The 18,473-nt window shown below is 42.2% G+C and overlaps 1 protein-coding gene across 1 annotated transcript in view; it reads left to right on the top strand.

The window, feature by feature from the left end:
• The first annotated feature begins 1,720 nt into the window (after positions 1-1,720).
• RASGEF1A (RasGEF domain family member 1A) overlaps positions 1,721-18,473 on the top strand; it is a 651,322-nt gene continuing 634,569 nt past the window's right edge. The window contains exon 1 of the mRNA XM_073596848.1: positions 1,721-1,909. The gene's annotated coding sequence lies outside the window, so the exon portion shown is untranslated. The remainder of the gene's footprint in view (positions 1,910-18,473) is intronic.

Below are 18,473 nucleotides of genomic sequence, written 5' to 3'. Positions count from 1 at the left end.
ATATATATATATATATATATATACAGTTTATATATATATAAACTGTATATATATATATATATATATATATATATATATATATATATATACAGTTTTTATATACATATATATATATATATATACAGTTTATATATATATATATATATATATATATATATATATATATATATACACAGTTGTGCTCAAAAGCTTGCATACCCTGGCAGAAATTGTGAAATTATGACTAATCATGCCTAAAAACTGTCTTTTATTCAAGGATAGTGATCACATGAAGCCATTTATTATCACATGGTTTTTTGTATCCTTTTAAAATCATAATGATAACAGAAATTACCCAAATGACCCTGATCAAAAGTTTACATACCCTGGAAGGTTTGGTCTTGGTACAGACACACAAGGTGGCACATACAGGTTAAAATGGCTATTAAAGGTTAATTTCCCACATTTGTGGCTTTTTAAATCGCAATTAGTGTCTGTGTATAAATAGTCAATGAGTTTGTTAGCTCTCACGTGGATGCACTAAACAGGCTAGATACTAAGCCATGAGGAGCAGAAAAGAACAGTCAAAAGACCTGCGTAACAAGGTAATGAAACTTTACAAAGATGGAAAGGGAAATAAAAAGATATCCAAAGCCTTGAATATGCCAGTCAGTACTGCTTAATTAAGAAGTGGAAAATTCGGGGGGTTTTTTGATTTGATTATAATATTCTACCTAAAGGCCCCAATTTAGCTTTTTGGTGGAGGCATACTGTGTAAGCCTTTCTGCTTTTGGTACCATAATTATGATTTTTATTTCTGTCTGCATTGCTGTTGAAGATTTTTTTGTATCCTGTCTAGTAAAGCTATTGTTAGCAGGATAGCCATAAAAACTTGATGTTAAAGTTCTAATGTATCCCCGCTCTATCCAAAACTAGAAAAGGAAATTTTGGATGAACATGCACCATCCCCAAACACCCCCCTGTCCCCTCAGTACTTATTTGCATGGATGTTGAGCTGTCAGTGCCCAGCTGGTGCAGCTGGTGCAGTGGTCCAATTATTTGAAATCCCCACTCTTTTGTGCCAGTTCTGATCAATCGGAATCACTGATCCTTCCCAGAAGCACTGTACAGAGAAGAGGGAGAACAGCAAGGATTTCAAATCCCTGGGCCACTGCACCAGCTGCATGATCACTGACAGTTCAGCAATCACAGAGGTAAGTACAGTAGAGACCAGAGGGTGGCGGGAGTGTACGGCATGGGTGCTCAACCTGCAGCCCTGGCCCTTGAGAATCATGCTTGTAGCTGTCAGTCTTGCAATGCGTCATGGGACTTGTAGTTCTGCAACAGCTGGAGGGCAACAGGTTGAGCACCCATGGTGTAGGTGTTAGTTCACCTTTGAATTTTTTCTCAAAAGGCAAACTAACACTTTAAGAGTATATTATATACAATATACGTCTTGACCAGACACTTTGGCAGTACATTTGGTGCAAGTCGCTATAGGTGCTTTGTGCACACTACTGAAATCGAGGTTTAGGCTTTTACTTCTGACCATTCTTTGTGATCATGCTCTCTGGTAGAGGTATTTGAATGTGTATTCTCCATTTGAGCACTGTCCTTTTATTCATCCCTTTTGTTTTTATGCTTTGCTTTAGCGTTACATTTGTCTCAGCTGATATTATTTCTTTTTCTTGTCTTGCAGCTCTCCTCCAGTTGACTACATCGCTCCCTCCCTGTCTCCCTTGCTCATGCACATTCTCCCCCTGCAGTAAGATAAGGAATGAGACACTCGACTCAACACAGGCTGCTGAAGCTGATTGAAAGGAACCAGTGCTAAGCAGAGTAACGGATCAGCATCTTAGCATCTCACTAGCATTTTCACCAGCCTTTGTGCTCCGAGAGCGAGAGAGCTGCAAGCCCAGACCTGCTAAAGGTAGGGAAATGATAGCAGACACCTGTATAAGATGATCATGTATTTTCACTGGCTGGGTAGTACTAGCAAGCATTACAGCCAATATCCTCACAGTACAGCATCCACTGTAACAGTTCATTAAGCTTTACACAGCAGGACCACCTGCAGAACCATCCATGGTGACCTTGCTCAGGAATTGTGGATGATGGGATACCTGTTGCCACTGGTTCTTAGGTTCTGATAGTTGTCCAGCTTGTTATAGTAACCGCAAACTGTCTCTGTGAATTGAATCTCGCCAACCTTTTAATCATAAAATTTGATTCAATAAAGCAGTACAAAATGATGAGTAAAAAAAAAAAACATAAAAATGAGTTTAGATAACCATAGCGACCAGTTATAAATCATCTCCTACATGATCTGCATGCACTAAACTAAAATCATTTATACTGTTTTACTGTATACGTCTTATAGTTAAAAGAAGCTACTTAACACTGCGGAATTCACAGTTATCACTTGTGTTTTATTATTGGATGAAATGATTGCATGTATTTAATATGAAGTCAGTCCTATAGGGTGCTTTTTTCTGTGCTATTTATTTTATCTGTACTGATGGTGCCAGTCGTACTTTATTATCCCTATACAGCAATCTGACAGCTGAAATTATCCTCGTTTTTCCCTATTTCCCATCTGTAACAATGTCCACCCTCTCACACTTGTAATGAGCATGTAACTGTCAATCAAGTGTCGTTACTAGGCAGCAAACTGTGTTGCAGAAGGGGAACAAATACGCTTTCGCTCTTAGGTTACAATAAATATTATCCTTTGATTTGGAATAAATATAATGTGTAAGATGTAAATATTTCTTATATATGGTAAATGTACAAAAAGTGATGAAAGAAAAAAAAAACATAATTTTAGGTGCTACAGCTGATTTTGTTTTTTTGGGCATTGTCTGTACTGATGGTAAATTATATGGGTCAAATGTGGATTGGTCTTTGAATAAAAGTATATATTCATAAGTTATACCTTTTACTGTTAGTTTTATTATATTATTAAAGGGTAACTCCAAATCCGTGAGGGAAAAAAATTGCAAATAAAGAAAATATAATATAACATATACAATTGTGATACAAGTCATATTGTAATCGAATGTTAATAAAGATTAGCTTTCCTTTTCAATCTACAGCCAATGTAATTTTCTTTAAATGCAAAGCAATATGGCTACATGGAGTTGTTCTGTACACAGAATGTGCACTGACGACTCCCCAGAAACATAATTTCTTGCTTGTGTGATTGGCTCACCACTTTTCCCAGAAGTCTGCCTAATGCCGCGTACACACGGTCGGAATTTCGGCCCGCAAAAGACCGATGAGAGCTTTTCCTTGGAAAATGCGACCATGTGTATGCTCCATCAGTCTTTTGCTGGCGGAATTCCAGCCAGCAAAAGATTGAGCACAATTTTTCGGTCAGGAAAAGTTCCTATCCAAAAATGCGATTGTCTGTGGCAATTCCGACGCGCAAAATCCCTACGCATGCTCGGAAACAATTCGACGCATGCTCGGAAGCATTGAACGTCATTTTCTCGGCTTGTCATAGTGTTGTATGTCACCGCGTTCTTGAAGGTCGTAAGCGAACTTTTGCGTGACCGTGTGCATGCAAGGCAAACTTAAGCGGAATCCCATCGGAAAAGCCGTCATATCTTTTTCTAACGAGAAAAACGATCGTGTGTACGCGGCATAAGACACAAGTCAGATTTCAGGCATTCCCTGCAACAAAAATATCATTTTTGGTGAGATATTTCCAATAGGAACACATCTAAAGGGATGCAGGCCCAGCAGCTTTCCTCATTAGTGCCCTGCAGTTGCCACAGCTGACTGATAATTATGAAACCACTCCCATTAGACCTACTCAGCCCAGAGGCACAGACAAACACACATGGATTTCTTCAGAATAACAAAAGGTAGGAATCTGCCTCAAAAGTTGTTATATTCCTTGCAATGTACATAGATATCCCAGGGGGGGAATGTTTTTTTCTCAACAAAAGTGGAGTTACGCTTTAACTATTTCATAAACATTTAATATGATGCAACCAATTCATTCCACTGATATCTTTAGCAGTACCATGTTGAGGACTCCGCCTGACTCAGTTCCCAATAACAACCATCAGAAACTTGCACTAGAAAAGTGTAGATTGAAAGTTGGTTGGTGCTGCTGTTGCCAAATGATTCACTTTAATAGTGTACCAAATTACCATCATATGATAAAAGGATGCTTCACAAACTACGTAAGAGGGTTTAGTTAGTCTTCCTCTTGATTCTTTCATGAGGTCACATTGAAGGATCCCCCAGTCTTAACCCCAATTTTTAAGTGTATTCAAAGCCAAAACTTTTTCTTATTTTTTGAAAGTCCGAGGAAGTGTTGAAAATGCGTGGGCACAGACAAAAAAAAAAGACAAGGGTTTTAACTATTAGTTACTAGGGATGAGCTGAACACAAGTTATTGCCATAAAAATTGTATGGGGACCTGGGTCCTGCCCCAGGGGACATGTATCAATGCAAAAAAAGTTTTAAAAATGGACATTTTTCAGGAGCAGTGATTTTAATAATGCTTAAAGTGAAACAATAAAAATGAAATATTCCTTTAAATATCATGCCTGGGGGGTCCCCTTTGTCTGCCTGTAAAGTAGCGCATTTTTCCCATGTTCATAACAGTCCCGCAGCAAAATTACATTTCTAAAGTAAAAAATTTCATTTAAAATTGCTTGCGGCTGTAATGTATTGTCGAATCCATGCAATATACATAAAAAATCATTGAAAACAATGGTGTGGGTCCCCCCCCCGTCCATTACCAGGCCCTTCTGGTCTGGTATATATATTAAGGGAAAGGCAGCGCCAAAATTTTAAAAAAAGTGGCATGGGGGTCCCCCCCAAAATCCATACCAGACCCTTATCCCAGCACGCAACCTGGCAGGCCGCAGGAAAAGGAGGGATGAGAGAGTGCCCCCCCCTTAACCATACCAGGCCACATGCCCTCAAGGTTCTTTGGGTCCCCCCCAAAGCACCTTGTCCCCATGTTGATGGGGACAAGGGCCTCATCCCCACAACCCTTGCCCAGTGGTTGTCCAACAAGAAAAACTCGCTGCTCCAGGTGAGATTAGATGCCTGATGATCTAGACATGTGCCCGCCTTGGCTCGCCTCCGCATGCAGTCATTAATAGAAGAAATGGCCGCACTCCGTACTGGATCAAAATTCTTTTTTGTTCAGAACATCCCAAGTTTTGACAAAAGACAGAAAGCTGGTAAATGCATTTCACACACTCCAAGTGCACTTAATCATTACTTGCCCAGTGGTTGTGAGGGTCTGCGGGTGGGAGGCTTATCAGGAATCTGGAAGCCCCCTTTAACAAGGGGGCCCCCAGATCCCAGCCTCCCCCCCCTCTGTGAATGGGTATGAGGTACCCATTCACCAAAAAAAGTGTTAAAAAAATGACAAAAAAGAAAGGAGACAGTTTTGGACAATTTCTTTATTAAAAATAATAATAATAAATAATAATAATAAATAATAATAATAGAAATTATTATTATAAAAAATAATATATTTTTTTTAATAAAGGAATTGTCAAAAAGTGTCTCCTGTCATTTTTACTTTTTTGACACTTCTTTTTGGTAAAAGGGTATGGGGTACAATGTACCCCATACCCATTCACATAGGGGGGGCTGGGATCTGGGGGCCCCCCTGTTAAAGGGGACTTCCAGATTCCAATAAGCCCTCACCCTTGTCCCATCAACATGGTGACAAGGTGCTTTGGGGTCAGACCCCAAAGCACCCTCCCCATGTTGAGGGCATGTGGCCTGGTACGGTTCAGGAGGAGGAAGTGTTCTTTCGCCTCCCCTTTTCCTGTGGCCTGCAAGGTTGCGTGCTTGGATAAGGGTCTGGTATGGATTTTGGGGGGGACCCATGCCATTTTTTTTATTTTAGCACGGGGTTCCCCCTAAAATCATACCAGACCTGAAGGGCCTGGTATGGATTTTTGGGGGGACCCCCACGCCATTTTTTTTAACATTTTGGTGCGGGGTTCCCTTTAAAAGCCATACCAGACCTGAAGGGCCTGGTATGGATTTTGGGGGTACCCTTACACCATTTTTAAAAAAATTTCGGTGCAGGGTTCCCCTTAACCACTTCAATACACTATATTATATATACTACACTGCCTGAATATAGATGATTCTACACTGAATATCTAATCTACACTAAATGCAGAGTATATACTAGGCTGTGTATATATATATATATATATATATATATATATATATAGATAGATATATATATATATATATATATATATATATATATATATCTATCTATATATATATAGATATATATCTATCTATATATATATAGATAGATATATATATATCAAATACACTGCCTGTACTGACCGAATATAGATTCTACACCGAATGTCTAAACTACGCTAAATGCAAAGTATATATATATATATATATATATATATATATATTAGACTGTATATACATATATATCAAAAACACTGCCTGCACACCACTAACTAAGCTGCCTAATCTCTCTTCATTGATTACACTATACGGCCGCCGTGTAAGCAGCAGCCTTATATAGTGTGGGGCGTGGACTTAGCCCCCTGAGCCATGATTGCCTTTGGCCAATTATGGCTCTCTCAGCAGAGCGCGCTGTGATTGGCCAAAGCATGCAGGTTGAATTTGCCACAAACGCCCCATGATGTTCTAAATTTGGCGAACACCCGATGTTTGAGTCGAACTTATGTTTGACTCTAACATCAGGCTCATCCCTATTAGTAACTTTGTTTAAAACAAAACAAATTGTCTTTAAATGTAATTTAAAGCTGAACCCTCCGGGAAAAGTAAAACAAAATTACCCTTGCAGTGGGGCTTCTACTACTTGAGTTAAATTCCTATCAAGGGAACGTAAAAAGCAACTATAACGACCTATTTCATCCTGCAGGACCAGCCCGTTTTTCTAATCTTTCATTCCCATAGACACAATCCTAAACCTTGTGGACAGCCTTCCCAGAAGAGTTGAAGCTGTTACAACTGCAAAGCGTGGACCAACTCAATATTAAACTCTACAAACTAAGACTGGGATGCCATTAAAGTTCATGTGCATGTAAAGGCAGATGCCTCAATACTTTTGGCAATATAGTGTATTTATGGAATTTTTTAAATTTATTTTTTTACCAGTAATGGCGGGAATCAGCGACTTATAGCAGGACTGCGATATTGCGGTAGACAAACCAGACACTATCTGACACTTTTGACACTTTTTTGGGAACCAGTGACACTAATACAGTGATCAGTGCTAAAAATATGCACTGTTACTGTACTAATGACACTGGCAGGGAAGGTTTTAACATCAGTGGAGATCAAAGGGTTAACTGTGTACCTAGGCAGTGTTTTAGTGTAGTGTGGGACAGTGGGAGGTGCTTTTCCTAGGGAAAGGCATGGATCCATGTCCCTGCTTTGCAGGAACACAGGATCCATGCCTTCCCTACTGACAGAATGGCAATATGCCTTGTTTACATATACACAGGCTACCGTTCTGCCTGTGTACCAAACGATCACAGAGTGCCGACGGACATTGAGTCCACGGGAACCGCTGACCAGCTTCTGCTGTGTAGGATAACAGCAGAGAGAGCCGGTGGCGGCACGGTCTTGCGCCCACTACCCGGAAGTGCCATATCACGTACAGTGCCTTCCTCAGGGGGATGCTGTGTCTTCCCCCTGAGGAAGACACATGATTCCCTGTGTCGGCATGTGTTGGGGAGGGGATAGGATAGTGTTGTTGGCAGCAGTGGCTTCCACGCTGCCTGCGGAGACCAGGAAGCGGAGCGGCAACCCATGGGCATACACAGACCTGTTTTTTGGAGATTGGTGCACTTAAGCAACTGATACATGTGAGTACCCCACTGTGGGGCTGTTTTTTTTTTTTAAAAAAGGATTTTGAGCGATATCACACTATCCAGTTTATTTTTTATGTTTCCATTACCATGAGGACATCTATTTAAAGGACCCGGGATTTCAGCTGATGTTCCCATAAGAGCCCAGGTGTGTCTCATAAGCGTGTGCAGACCAAACTTAACTGTGCGGTCACACGCTCTAAGGTAAGCGCAACCACATAAGGGGAGCACAAGAGTGTCATCACCCTATTTAAATTTTGGAGCACTTTTTTCACAAGGATTTTTACCTGCACGGACCCCATAGGGGAACTTATCACATTCAATCTTCATGGACTTTCACTATTGTGCATGATATATTTACATGACACAGTTATGTTTGAGCACTAGGGCACTTTATTGATATCATGTTATGTCATTCTTGATTGATTTATGATTGCACCATTACATACACATTTTTTTTAGCAAAATTATCCATATTGTATATAAGCATTTGCACTTTATTGTTGCATTCTGATTGAACATTTGTTTCATACAGTATTTAGTACTTTGTTAATATTGAGCGTGACAGTTTGTTGGTTATTTTTAGGTTTGCAGTTGTGCCATACTCTTTCCATTTTCAGATTATGGATTGAACAGTGCTCCGTGAGATGTTCAAAGCTTGGGATATTTTTTTTATAACCTAACCCAGCTTTACATAGTTACATAGTAGGTGAGGTTGAAAAAAAACACAAGTCTATCAAGTCCAACCTATGTGTTTAAACTTCTCCGCAACTTTATCCTTTACCTGTCTGGTGTGTTCCTTGGACTTCATGGTGCTGTTTGTTCACTATGGTTCTCTAATAAAGCTCTGAGGGCTTCACGGAACAGCTGTATTTATACTAAGTTGAAATTACACACAGGTGGACTCTGTTTACTAACTAGGTAACTTCTGAAGGCAATTGGTTCCACTAGATTTTAGTTAGGGGTATCAGAGTAAAAGGGGCTAAATACAAATGCACGTTACATTTTTCAAGTATTTATTTGTAAAAAAAAAAATTGAAAACCATTTATCATTGTCCTTCCACTTCACAATTATGTGCCACTTTGTGTTGGTCTATCACATAAAATCCCAATAAAATACATTTACGCTTTTGCTTGTAACATGACAAAATGTGGAAAATTTTGGGGGTATGAATACTTTTTCAAGGCACTGTATATATACGTGATCCTGCGGGGCCGCCCTGTAGCAGTAAAACTGTTATAGGGCGGTTGGCAAGTCCCCTACCCACATCGTTCCAGCGCTTTCACACAACTGATAAAACTATGCTGCACTTTTGGTCACTTCCCTAAGAAATGCAAGTGAGCCGAACCATGAACTGTACCATATGATTATTTTAATAAAGTCTTGTTAAGTTTTATACCCACAACTCAATCTGTTTCAGTCTGCCAGACCTATTCCTATTTATTTTGGAGTAAGAAGTGTCTCTCGAGGTGCCATCATTGTGTGCTCCCTGCACGTATCAATGTATGGCTGTGTGGAGGCTTCCAGGAAGTGATCTCCATATGTCTTCCCTGTGTTGCCAGATCTAAGACAACACAGATGGCACAATGTAATCTTATTTCATTTTTTGTTTATCTACCCAGGGTTATGTTAGTGTACATCCCCATTGTTCTTCCATACCATATTGGTGAGTCTACCACTGGGCAGTAGGTAGGGGGTCCACACTTCATCAGAGGTCTGTGTGGGGGTATAAGGATGGAAACGAGGGAAGCCAAACAGGGATTTTATAGAAAATGCAAACATTTACTTTAATTTGGAATAGAAAGGAATGGGGGGAATAAGGAGTTTGGGACTTTATATGAGGCAAAGGATTATAGGTCCAATGCCTCCATCCCTGTTTAGCAGTTAGACTGAAAGTTGGGACTTTATATGAAACATGCAACTGGAAAAGTGATACTGGGCAATGGGCGACTGACCAATTATTGTATATTGTAACTGTACACACTGAATCTCAGTATCCAGCACACAGGACAATATATACAGTATCTCACAAAAGTGATTACACCCCTCACATTTTTGTAGATATTTTATTATATCTTTTCATGTGACAACACTAAAGAAATTACACTTTGCTACCATGTAAAGTAGAGAGTGTACAGCTTGTATAACAGTGTAAATTTGCTGTCCCCTCAAAATAACTCAAAACACAGCTATTAATGTCTAAACCGCTGGCAACAATAGTAAGTACACCCCTAAGTGAAAATGTCCCAATTGGGACCAAAGTGTCAATATTTTGTGTGGCCACCATTATTTTCCAGCACTGCCTTAACCCTTTTGGGCATGGAGTTCACTAGAGCTTCACAGCTTGCCACTGGAGTCTTCTTCCACTCCTCCATGATGACATCATGGAGCTGGTGGATGTTTCAAACCTTGCGCTCCTCCACCTTCCGTTTGAGGATGCCCCACAGATGCTCAATAGGTTTAGGTCTGGAGACATGCTTGGCAAGTCCATCACCTTTACCCTCAGCTTCTTTAGCAAGGCAGTGGTCGTCTTGGAGGTGTGTTTGGGGTTGTTATCATGTTGGAATACTGCCCTGCGGCCCAGTCTCTGAAGGGAGGGGATCATGCTCTGCTTCAGTATGTCACAGTACATGTTGGCATTCATGGTTCCCTCAATGAACTGTAGCTCCCCAGTGCTGGCAGCACTCATGCAGCCCCAGACCATGACAGTCCCACCACCATACTTGACTGTAGGCAAGACACACTTGTCTTTGTACTCATCTGGTTGCCGCCACACACGCTTGACACCATCTGAACCAAATAAGTTTATCTTGGTCTCATGAGACCACAGGACATGGTTCCAGTAGTCCATGTCTTTATTCTGCTTGTCTTCAGCAAACTGTTTGTGGGCTTTCTTGTGCATCATCTTTAGAAGAGGCTTCTTTCTGGGTAGACAGCCATGCAGCCCAATTTGATGCAATGTGCGTCGTATGGTCTGAGCACTGACAGATTGACCCCCCACCCCTTCAACCTTTGTAGCAATGCTGGCAGCACTCATATGTCTATTTCCCAAAGACAAACTCTCGATATGACGCTGAGCACGTGCACTCAACTTCTTTGGTGGACCATGGCGAGGCCTGTTCTGAGTGGAACCTGTCCTGTTAAACCGCTGTATGGTCTTGGCCACTGTGCTGCAGCTCAGTTTCAGGGTTTTGGCAAACTTCTTATAGCCTAGACCATCTTTATGTAGAGCAACATTTATTTTTTTCAGATCCTCAGAGAGTTCTTTGCCATGAGGTGCCATACTGAACTTCCAGTAACCAGCGAGAGCGATAACACCAAATTTAACACACCTGTTCCCTATTCACACCTGAGACCTTGTAACACTAACGAGTCACATGACACCAGGGAGGGAAAATGACTAATTGGGCCCAATTTGGACATTTTCACTTAGCGGTGTACTTACTTTTGTTGCCAGCGGTTTAGACATTACTGGCTGTGTTTTGAGTTATTTTGAGGGGACAGCAAAATTACACTGTTATACAAGCTGTACATTCACTACTTTACATTGTAGCAAAGTTTCATTTCTTCAGTGTTGTCCATTGAAAAGATAGAATAAAATATTTACAAAAATGTAAGGGGTGTACCCACATTTGTGAGATACTGTACATAGGAATAACATTTATTTCATAAATAATACATAATACATTATAGCATAATAGCATAGTAATAAATGGTAGTAACATTGTAAAACGTCAGGCACATTAATCTATATATCACATGGTAGGTATATAAAAAAAATCATGATTGTTACAGCATAAAACAGTAAAACATAGTAGAACTTATAGAATGATCCCAGATAGTAAACATGATAACAGCATCGGAATGGTTCAATGCGTTTCATGGAAATCTCCGCTTATCAGGAGAAGATGCTGGTATAAATCTTTTCCAGTTGCATGTTTCATATAAAGTGCCAACTGCTTCTTTCAGTCTAACATTTACTTTAAATCCCAATTCTGGTCAACTAAAAAACTATCCCTTGCAGGTTATTCATTTTTTTAGGTTTCAAGGAACAAACTAAGATTTACTGCTCCTTGCAGCTTCTCATCTTCCATGCTTCAGCAGTCTAGGGTCCTGACACCATCAAGACCAAAGCAGGGTTCATCGCCGGAGTGCAGGGAGCTCCATGTGCCAGGGGAGCAGAGGATCAGGTAAGTATAACTGTTTTCTTCTCCCCTAGAAAAAACAAGCTATTAACCCTTGCAATGCGGATGCAACCCCATTCTAGTTTGGCTTTAATGAATGACCTTGTCTATATTCCTGTTATAAAGCTATGCCGAGCTATATTGAGTGACTTTACAGTACATGTGTTTGCTAACTGTTGCAAGATGATGCTTTTCTCACTGAAAATGCGTACTTTACTGTGTTATGGATGAGACCAGTATGAAAAAATAACCATTTTGTTTTAATTGTAATTAGCAAACGTATGGTAATAGTAAAAATATGCACGATTATTCCTGGAAACATCTGAAAACTGGAAGTGTATAATTTAATCCATATTTTTATCAAGTTTATTTGTGCTTCCTTATGTTCTTTTTGGCTTTACTGTAACATTACTGGATACACAGGGTGACACTAAATTATATGGCAATGATACTAAAAAACAGTAATATTGACCCTATTTGAGGCCACTTAGGCTCTTGCTTCCTACATAACACATACACTATATTACCAAAAGTATTGGGTGCCTGCCTTTACACGCACATGAACTTTAACGGCATCCCAGTCTTAAGGCCCATACACACGATAGGACTTTGTACAAACTTTCCCGTGGATTTTTGTACAAAAGGGCGTCGGCCGTAAACGAATTAAGCATACACACGGCAGGACTTTTTCAGCCAACTTTCACCAAATCACGTGGTTTTTCAGCTCTTTACCGCCACCCTTTGGTCAACTTCTGTATTGTTGTCTGATCTTTTGCATTGGTTCTGAGCATGCGTGTTTGTACAGTAGGTGAACGCGATATTGTGTAAATCTGGCCACTGTTATCGGCGAGATTTGACACCTGTGAGTGTGAGCCCCGTCGCGGGAGCCAGCTCGCTCGGGAAAGGAAAAATTTGTTTTTTCCTTTCGCGATGAGCGACAAGCATTGCTGACAGGTGTTTGGTATGAATCATGAGGGGGGAATCCACGCTAAATTTTAAATTAAAAACCGGCATGGGTTCCCCTCCAGGAGCATGCCAGGTCCTTAGGTCTGGTATGGATTTTAAGGGGAACCCCCTACGCTGAAAAAACGGCGTGGGGGTCCCCCCAAGATCCGTACCTGACCCTTATCTGAGCATGCAGCTTGGCCAGTCAGGAAAGGGGGTGGGGACGACAAGCGCCACCCCTCCCGAACCGTACCAGGCTGCATGCCCTCAACATGGGGGGTGGGCGCTTTGAGGCAGGGGGGCACCCTGTGGCCCCCCCACCCCAAAGCACCTTATCCCCATGTTGATGAGGACAAGGGCCTCTTCCCGACAACCCTGACCGTTGGTTGTCGGGGTCTGCGGGCAGAGGGCTTATCAGAATCTTTAATAACCACTTTAATAAGGGGGCCCCCAGATCCCGCCCCCCCACCCTATGTGAGTGAGTATGGGGGGGGGGCTGGGATCTGGGGGCCCCCTTATTAAAGGGGGCTCCCGGATTTCGATAAGCCCTCCGCCCCGCAGACCCCGACAACCAACTGCCAGAGTTGTCGGGAACAGGCCCTTGTCCTCATCAACATGGGGACAAGGTGCTTTGGGGTGGGGGGGCTGCAGGGCACCCCCCTGCCTCAAAGCGCCCACCCCCCATGTTGAGGGCATGCGGCCTGGTATGGTTCAGGAGGGGGAGTGCGCTTGCTCGTCCCACCCCATTAATTGACCGGCCGGGATGCGTGCTCGGATAAGGGTCTGGTATGAATTTTGGGGGGTCCCCAACGGCGTAGGGGGTTCCCCTTAAAATCCATACCAGACCTAAGGGCCTGGTATTCCCTAGGAGGGGAATTCCCTCTTGCACTCGCTGCAATAGGAAAATGTGTTTTTCCTATTGCAGCCAGCGCGAGATGTATAGTACCCTGTCGCCGAGAACCAGCGCGACCCATCACACTGGAAACTTTTTTGCTGGCAGGTACTGTAGTTTACAAAAGTCAGATGGTTTTGTGTACACACGATCGGACTTTGCTCCATCGGACTTTTGTTGCCGGAAAGTTTGTCCGTTCGCACGGCCAACAAAAGTCCGATGAAAACTGAAAAAGTTTGTCCGATGGAGCGTACACACGGTCGGATGTTGCCTTAAAACAGCAAATTTGCATGTTTGTTGTCAAAAAGTCTGATCGTGTGTATGGGCCTTTAGTCCGTAGGGTATATTATTGAGTTGGCCCACCCAAAGGTGTTCTATCGAGTTGAGGTCAGAACTCTGTGCAGGCCAGTCAAGTTCCCCCACCCCAAACTTGCTCATCCATGTCTTTATGGACCTTGCTTTGTGCACTGATCCAAATCATTCGGTGGAGGGGGAATAATGGTGTGGGGTTTTTTTTGCAGGGGTTGGGCTTGGCCCCTTAGTTCCAGTGAAGGGAGCTTTTAAGGTTTCAGCATACCAAGACATTTTGCACAATTACATCATGCTCCCAACTTTGTGGGAACAGTTTTGTGATTGCCCCTTCCTGTTCCAACATGACTGAGCACCAGTGATTACATTTGTTTCCAGGTGACAATGCTCACTTACTCTACTGTATCTATGGAGGAGTAGCATTGTCACTCTAATGCCCTGTACACACGGTCGGATTTTCTGACGGAAAATGTGTGATAGGACCTTGTTGTCGGAAATTCCGACCGTGTGTGAGCTCCATCACACATTTTCCATCTGAACTTCTGACACAAATTTTCCGACAACAAAATCCGTTGTCGGAAATTCCGATCGTGTGTACACAAATCCGATGCACAAAGTGCCACGCATGCTCAGAATAAATTAAGAGACGAAAGCTATTGGCTACTGCCCCATTTATAGTCCCTACGTACGTGTTTTACATCACCACATTCAGAACGATCAGATTTTCTGACAACTTTGTGTGACCGTGTGTATGCAAGACAAGTTTGAGCCAACATCGGTCGGAAAAAATCCATGGATTTTGTTGTCGGAATGTCCGATCAATGTCCGACCGTGTGTACAGGGCATTAGACATGGGGTGTGTTAGGACTACAGAACACCCCCCCACCTTATCTTCAAAGCATATGGGGAGGTTTTCTGCAGTCTGCAAAGGTAACTTGAAACAGTACTAATCAATGAGTCAGCAGGGGCAAAGAGCACACAACATTTCAAGGCAGCACCAACTGCTAATTTTCTTGCATCAATCAAACAGATGTAACAAAATGCTTTAGTGGTGCTGTATATAACAGATCAAAAGTAACCCTTAAAGTGTATGTAAACCCTCACAGTGACCTTCTCTTATTTGCTCCATTTGGTCTGCTAAATATACCATTAAAAGTGTGTCGTTATATCTGTTCAATATATGCAAAAAATATCTGTTGAATTTGCAAAAACTCAGCAAGCTGATAACCTCCTGTGTTCTCTGCCTTCTGCACAAGGGGTTTATTAAGAGGGGAGATGAGGAAAGGCTTATGTTCTTTGTAATTAATCAGAAATTAAGTAGGCAGGGCTGACACCACATGCTTAGGAATTCAGGGGCAAAAATATATTGTGTTTACCAATATTGAGTTTTTTATACTAATCGTGGTGGTGATCGATGACTTATATTGGGACTGTGATAGTGCGGTGGAAATCTGACACTATCTGACACTGTCACTGTAATAATAACACTGGCTGGGAAGGGGTTAACATCTAGGGGCAAGCAAAAGATTAACTGTATGCCTAACCAGTGTAATGTTTGTATTTTACTAAGAGATGTGATTGTTTTATCTTCCTGCTTTGCAGGGAGAAAAAAGCAGCCACATCACAGCTCAAGGTACAGAGCCCTGTGTTGTTAGTAAACACAGGGCTCTGTACTGTCATTAGCTAAGTCAATCAACAGGTCCCAGCCATAAATCATTGGCCAGAACCTGCTGACCGACTTGTGCTGTATACCGAATGACAGCACAGATGGGGCAGCGGGCGTGCGTGCCCCCTACCCGCAAATGCTGGATCATTTACAGTATATATATGTGATCCAGTACAGAGCAGCTGCACTGCTGCAGTAAATCTACCTTGAGCGGTCCCAAAGTGGTTCATCTGATCAATCTTAACGTTTGTAAACTTACCTTGTGAAGACCCCCCACACATTTACTTAAACTTCCTTGAATTCGGTGACACGTAGTCACTATGCCCTGTGAGTAGGTACTGCTGTGTCACACATTTCACAGAGCCTGCCTTCTAAACTACAGAGTAGCTGAGAGGAGGAGTCTCAGGAGGAGGATTCTCAGGAGGCGGAGTTAGTACAGGAATCACGCAGTGGCGGCTGGTGCTCAAAATTTTTGGGGGGGCGCAAACAAACTGAAAAATTCTGGAAAAAAAACATCAATGGCAGCCACTGTCATCAAAACGCAGCCACTGTGTTATCAATCACAGCCACTGTCATCAAAACGCAGCCACTGTCATCAAAATACAGCCACTGTGTCATCAAAAACGCAGCCACTGTGTCATCAAAAACGCAGCCACTGTGTCATCAAAAACGCATCCACTGTGTCATCAAAAACGCATCCACTGTGTCATCAAAACGCATTCACTGTGTCATCAAAAACGCATCTACTGTGTCATCAAAACGCATTTACTGTGTCATCAAAAACGCATCCACTGTGTCATCAAAACACATCCACTGTGTCATCAAAACACATTCACTGTGTCATTAAAAACGCATCTACTGTGTCATCAAAACGCATTTACTGTGTCATCAAAAACGCATCCACTGTGTCATCAAAACACATCCACTGTGTCATCAAAAACGCATCCACTGTGTCATCAAAAAGCATTCACTGTGTCATCAAAAACGCATCCACTGTGTCATCAAAACGCATTCACTGTGTCATCAAAAATGCATTCACTGTGTCATCAAAAATGCATCCACTGTGTCATCAAAACGCATTCACTGTGTCATCAAAAATGCATCCACTGTGTCATCAAAACGCAGCCACTGTGTCATCAAAACGCATTCACTGTCATCAAAAACGCATTCACTGTGTCATCAAAAACGCATTCACTGTGTCATCAAAAACGCAGCCACTGTGTCATCAAAAATGCAGCCACTGTGTCATCAAAAACGCATCCACTGTGTCATCAAAACACATCCACTGTGTCCACTGATCCCATAAACTATGATTGTCTCCTTAATAGCAGCCAGCATCTCTTTGAACAAGGGGGAAGGGGAGCAAGTTATCAAAGAAGGATACTCACAGTGATTTGGGGGGCTGGGAGAGGATGCTTTATGTGCTAGGGGCCACTTTGGGAGCAGAGAGGATTTGTGCTGGGGGAGGGGTCTAATTTTTTATTCAACCCCCCTTCTAGCACAAATCCTCTCTGCTCCCAAAGTGGCCCCTAGCACATAAAGCATCCTCTCCCAGCCCCCCAAATCACTGTGATTATCTTTCTTTGATAACTTGCCCTCCTTCCCCTGCAAGTGTCATATTCGGACCAGCACGTCCTGTGTATGTGTCCATTCTCCTCCCCCTCCCCCTCTGTCTGTGTATAGGAGGTGTCTTCAGTCCGTGTGTAGTGAGACAGGAGGGGGGGGGGAATGGGGAAGAGAGGGACAGATACAGATGCAGCTGTGCTGTGCTGGAGCTCACCCTCCTTGGCAGACAGCAACCCATCCCTCATACTGCTCTTACCTTCCTCCTGCAGCTCCGCTCGGCCGAAGAACGGAGCTGCCGACGTCACTTCCGGCTTTCGTCTGTTTCACGAAAGCCGGAAGTGACCTCAAGATTTGAAAAGCAATGCTCCCGCCCATAGAATCACTCTGATTCTACGGGCGGAAGCTAATCGGAGTTTTCATTTGCGTCACAAGGCGGGTTAAATGCCCGCAAATGAAGCGCCACGTCTGCAATCTCGTGATTGCATTGACGTGGCGCTTCCCATAGTGCACTGCATCCGGCGCCACAGTGCACTTTGTTAAAGGACTTTTTTTTGTTGTTTTTTTTTGGTTTTTTGTTTTGTTCTTAAAGGGGCCGTTTTAAAAATTTTTTTTTTTTTTTTTTTTGAATTTTTTTTTTTTTTGACTACAGGAGGGGGGGGGGGGGGGCGGCGCTGGAATCACGGCTTGCTGCCAGCAAGGCACCATGGGATATGTAGTCTTTAGAAATTGAAAGTAAATAGCAGAAGCATGCAGGGAATCCAGGAAGGTATGGAAAGAGATGGCCAGCAGACAGGCAGCACTATGAAAGGAGTTTTTTCAAGTAAATTTATATTGGATCATCAAATATAACAATTGTTTGCATTGCTGTTACAATGATGATGTTATAAATTGAAAGTGTATAATGTCACCATGTATTTCCTTTACCAACTCTACAAAGTATAACTACCTAAACCTCCCACTTCATATGCTTTCTGCAATGTTATTATAATCTACTTATTTCAAGTACTTATATAGCACTGACTTGCTATGCAAACACTTTACAGCATAAATCCATTTATGCCAGCATGTCCTG

This window comes from Aquarana catesbeiana, linkage group LG08 (genome assembly GCF_042186555.1).
Source record: "Aquarana catesbeiana isolate 2022-GZ linkage group LG08, ASM4218655v1, whole genome shotgun sequence".
Classification (NCBI taxonomy): domain Eukaryota; kingdom Metazoa; phylum Chordata; class Amphibia; order Anura; family Ranidae; genus Aquarana; species Aquarana catesbeiana.
Note: the sequence above shows the minus strand (reverse complement) of the source record. Positions and strands in the feature narration are given on the sequence as shown.